The sequence below is a fragment of the Chiloscyllium plagiosum genome, chromosome 1 (genome assembly GCF_004010195.1).
Source record: "Chiloscyllium plagiosum isolate BGI_BamShark_2017 chromosome 1, ASM401019v2, whole genome shotgun sequence".
Taxonomy (NCBI): Eukaryota; Metazoa; Chordata; class Chondrichthyes; order Orectolobiformes; family Hemiscylliidae; genus Chiloscyllium; species Chiloscyllium plagiosum.
This window is the reverse complement of record NC_057710.1, coordinates 147,123,364-147,128,167: the sequence shown is the minus strand read 5'-3', so window position 1 is coordinate 147,128,167 and position 4,804 is coordinate 147,123,364. Positions and strand designations below refer to the sequence as shown.

The 4,804-nt window shown below is 52.2% G+C and overlaps 1 protein-coding gene across 5 annotated transcripts in view; it reads left to right on the top strand.

Moving 5' to 3' along the window:
• march1 (membrane-associated ring finger (C3HC4) 1) overlaps positions 1-4,804 on the top strand; it is a 574,835-nt gene that overhangs the window by 114,095 nt on the left and 455,936 nt on the right. Inside the window, exon 2 of one of the 5 annotated variants that reach the window (XM_043698903.1) lies at positions 2,234-2,375. The exons of the other annotated variants lie outside the window; for them this stretch is intronic. The gene's annotated coding sequence lies outside the window, so the exon portion shown is untranslated. The remainder of the gene's footprint in view (positions 1-2,233; positions 2,376-4,804) is intronic. 5 annotated transcript variants of the gene reach the window in all.

Sequence of the window (4,804 nt, the reverse complement as noted above, 5' to 3'; positions counted from 1 at the left end):
TCCCCACTCCGCTCCGGGCCATTGGCTATAGTCCCCACTCCGCTCCGGGCCATTGGCTACAGTCCCCACTCGGCTCCGGGCCATTGGCTATTGTCCCCACTCCGCTCCGGGCCTTTGGCTATAATCCCCACTCCGCTCCGGGCCATTGGCTATAATCCCCACTCCACTCCAGGCCATTGGCTATAATCCCCACTCCACTCCAGGCCATTGTCTACAGTCCCCACTCCGCTCCAGGCCATTGGCTACAGTCCCCACTCCGCTCCAGGCCATTGGCTATAATCCCCACTCTGCTCCGGGCCGTTGTAACCAGGCTGTTGGTTAAAGTCCCCACTCCGCTCCGGCCTGCTGGTCAATTCCATACTCCTCCGGCCTGTTGGTCAGTTCCGCACCACTCCGGCCTGCTGGTCAGTTCCATACTGCTCCGGCCCATTGGTCAGCTCTGCACAGCTCCGGTCTGCTGGTCAGTTCCACACCGCTCCGGCCTGTTGCTCAGCTCCGCACCGCTCCGGTCTGCTGGTCAGTTCCACACCGCTCCGGTCTGCTGGTCAGTTCCACACTGCTCCGGCCCATTGGTCAGCTCCGCACCGCTCCAGCCTGTTCATCAGCTCCGCACCACTCCAGCCTGCTGGTCAGTTCCACACCACTCCAGCCTGTTGGACAGCTCCGCACCGCTCCGGTCTGCTGCTCAGCTCTGCACTGCTCTGGCCCGTTGGTCAGCTCCGCACCACTCCAGCCTGTTGATCAACCCCACACCGCTCCGGCCTGCTGGTCAGTTCCACACCGCTCCGGCCTGCTGGTCAGCCCCACACCGCTCCGGCCTGCTGGTCAGTTCCACACCACTCTGGCCTGCTGGTCAGCCCCACACTGCTCCGGCCTGCTGGATAGTTCCACACCGCTCCAGCCTGCTAGTCAGCGCCACACCGCTCCGGCCTGCTGGTCAGCCCCACACCACTCCAGCCTGCTGGTCAGTTCCACACCGCTCCAGCCTGCTGGTCAGCCCCATTCCGCTCCGGCCCGCTGGTCAGCCCCACACCGCTCCAGCCTGCTGGTCAGCCCCACACCGCTCCGGCCTGCTGGTCAGCCCCACACCACTCCAGCCTGCTGGTCAGTTCCACACTGCTCCGGCCTGCTGGTCAGTTCCACACCACTCCGGCCTGCTGGTCAGCCCCACACCGCTCCGGCCTGCTGATCAGCCCCACACCGCTCCGGCCTGCTGGTCAGTTCCACACCGCTCCGGCCTGCTGGTCAGTTCCACACCACTCCAGCCTGCTGGTCAGCCCCACACCGCTCCGGCCTGTTGATCAGCCCCACACCACTCCGGCCTGCTGGTCAGCCCCACACCACTCCGGCCTGTTGATCAGCCCCACACTGCTCCGACCTGCTGGTCAGCCCCACACCACTCTGGCCTGTTGATCAGCCCCACACCACTCCGGCCTGCTGGTCAGTTCCACACCACTCCGGCCTGCTGGTCACCCCCACACCGCTCCGGCCTGCTGGTCAGTTCCACACCACTCCGGCTTGTTGATCAGCCCCACACTGCTCCGTCCGGCCTGCTGGTCAGCCCCACACCGTCCGGCCTGCTGGTCAGCCCCACACCGTCCGGCCTGCTGGTCCGCCCCACACCGCTCCGGCCTGCTGGTCAGCCCCACACTGCTTTGGCCTGCTGGTCAGCCCCACACCGCTCCGGCCTGCTGGTCAGCCCCACACCGTCCGGCCTGCTGGTCAGCCCCACACCGCTCCGGCCTGCTGGTCAGCCCCACACCGCTCCGGCCTGCTAGCAGAAGAGGAAAAGACAGAAGAGAAAACAAAAAAGAGTGAAAAAAAACAAAACAGGAACCTATTGAGGGAGGAGCTGTGGCTGCCGTGTTCTACTTCACCACCACCTCGAATGTGTATTTTTAATGGAGGGTCGGTAGTTGAAGATATTAATGAATTATTCTAATTAAGCTTCTGCATAAGTCTGAATCCCCAAGTCAATACAAACATCAAATGGATTGTTATTTATTTGGTGATACAATCTCATGGTGAGTGGCGTACCGAAAAACCAAGAAGTCCATTCTGAAAACCAAAATGTAATCAAGGAAATTTCAAGGAGATGCCTTGAATAAAAGCATTTTGTGTCTTGATTTGCATGTGGGCTATACCTGGGAAAGAAATCCGTGAAAAGAAAGGCATTGCTGACCAGTTTGTACATTCATTGTCACCCTTACTGAAACTAACTTTTTTATTCCAGATGTTTAAAACTCAATTGAACTTAAATTCCCAATTGCTATGGTGACATTGAAACCCCTGCTTGGTGGCCTGAATTGGTACAGTTCTAAACAGAGTGCAGAAGCAAATGACCCTAGTGGTACATGCACCCCTACCACTGCAAGGTAGGTGCAGAAGGTAGTAAAACATGTCTATGGGATCCTGGGCTTTAAAAATAGTGGTACAGAATATAACAGTATAGATAGTATGATCAGCACTTATAAAACCCTGGAGCAGAGGCAATTAAAGAATTAAATCTATGCCTGACCACCACACTTCAGGCAGGAGTAAAAGGAGTTAGAGATGTATTCAACCCATTAACAGTGACTGTTTAAACTCGCGGTGTCTGACGAACAGATGAGTTATCATTGAATCTGTACAATGTGGAAACAGGCCCTTTGGCCCAACAATTCCAGACCGAACCTCCGAAGAATAACCCATCCAGACCCATTCCCCTACCCTATTATCCTATATTTACTCCTGACTAATGCACCTAACCTACCCATCCCTGAACACTACGGGCAATTTAGCATGGCCAATTCACCCAACCTGCACATCTTTGGACTGTGGGAGGAAACCGGAGCACCCGGAAGAAACCAAGACAGACACGGGGAGAACATGCACACTCCACACAGACAGTCACCCGAGGGTGGAATCGAACCCGGGTCCCTGGCGATGTGAAGCAATAGTGCTAATGTTGGTGCAATTGTTTGCACTTTTGGAGCTTTCAGATAATTGCCTCAAATTGGAATAGTTATCCAACTATGCTAAAATATGTTTCCATTGGTTTAAAGCTTGTGCTGAAATGAGGTGCTTTAGGACGGGGGTGACTGGAGGCATTGCTCCTGGAATTGAAGATGAACGAGAGTGAAGAAAGACCACTCAAAGCAAAACAAAAGCGACAGAAGAGAAAAGAGAAGGAATGGACACAGCACTTGCCGCAAGAGGCTGTACCTACAGAACCTGTTCAAAGGACAGATCTCTTACCTCATTTTCTGTAATGATTAATGTTTGCCATATTTTCACTTCAAGGGTGAAATGTGCTAACTGCTGTTGCCACAGATGTAACTTGTGTCCAAGCCAAGGGTAGCGTTGATTGTGGCTGTCAAGTTGACTGGTGCTTTTAATCTTGATATGTTAGTTCCTTCCAGGCTGTTGCTAAAAACAGAACCACCATTTTACATTTTGTCATGCACTTCTACACAAAGAGAATGTCTGAGACTCTGTATTGACAACAGAAATACACTTCTTCTCGTTCTTTCCTGCCAGAGACAAACGGGTGGTATAGGATTGAGTATAGGAGCAAAGACATCCTTCTGCAGCTGGACAGGGCCCTGGTGAGACCACACCTGGAGCATTTTGTGCAGTTTGGTCTCCAAATTTGAGGAAGGACATTCTGGCTATTGGGGGAATGCAGCGTAGGTTCATGAGGTCAATTCCTGGAATGGCGGGACTATCATATGTTGAAAGATTGGAGTGACTGGGCTTATATACGCATGAATTTAGAAGGATGAGAGGGGATCTGATTGAGACGTATAAGATTATTAAAGGATTGGACACTCTGGAGGCAGGAAGCATGTTTCTGCTGATGGGTGAGTCCCGAACCAGAGGACACAGTTTAAAAATACGGGTGAGGCCATTTAGAACAGAGTTGAGGAGAAACTTCTTCACCCAGAGACAATAGACAATAGACAATCGGTGCAGGAGTAGGCCATTCAGCCCTTCGAGCCTGCACCACCATTCAATATGATCATGGCAGGAACAGGATATTGATCATCCTTAATCAATATCCTGTTCCTGCCTTATCTCCATAACCCTTCATTCCACTATCCTCAAGAGCTCTATCCAACTCTTTCTTAAATGAATCCAGAGACTGGGCCTCCACTGCTCTGGGGCAGAGCATTCCACACAGCCACCACTCTCTGGGTGAAGAAGTTTCTCCTCATCTCTGTCCTAAATGGTCTACCCCGTATTTTTAAGCTGTGTCCTCTGGTTCGGCACTCACCCATCAGCGGAAACATGTTTCCTGCCTCCAGAGTGTCCAATCCTTTAATAATCTTATATGTCTCAATCAGATTCCCTCTCAGTCTTCTAAACTCAAAGGCATACAAGCCCAGTCACTCCAGTCTTTCAGTGTAAGGTAGTCCCGCCATTCCAGGAATTGACTTTGTGAACCGACGCTGCACTCCCTCAATAGCCAGAATGTCTTTTCTCAAATTTGGAGATCAGAACTGCACACAGTACTCCAGGTGTGGTCTCACCAGGGCCCTGTACAGCTGCAGAAGAACCTCTTTGCTTCTATACTCAGTCCCTCTTGTTATGAAGGCCAGCACGCTATTAGCCTTCTTCACTAACTGCTGTACCTGCATGCTTACCTTCATTGACTGGTGTACAAAAACACCCAGATCTCTTTGTACTGCCCCTTTACCTAAATTGATTCCACTTAGGTGGTAATCTGCCTTCCTGTTCTTGCCACCAAAGTGGATAACCATACATTTACCCACATTAAACTGCATCTGCCATGCATCTAACCACTCACCTAACCTGTCCAGGT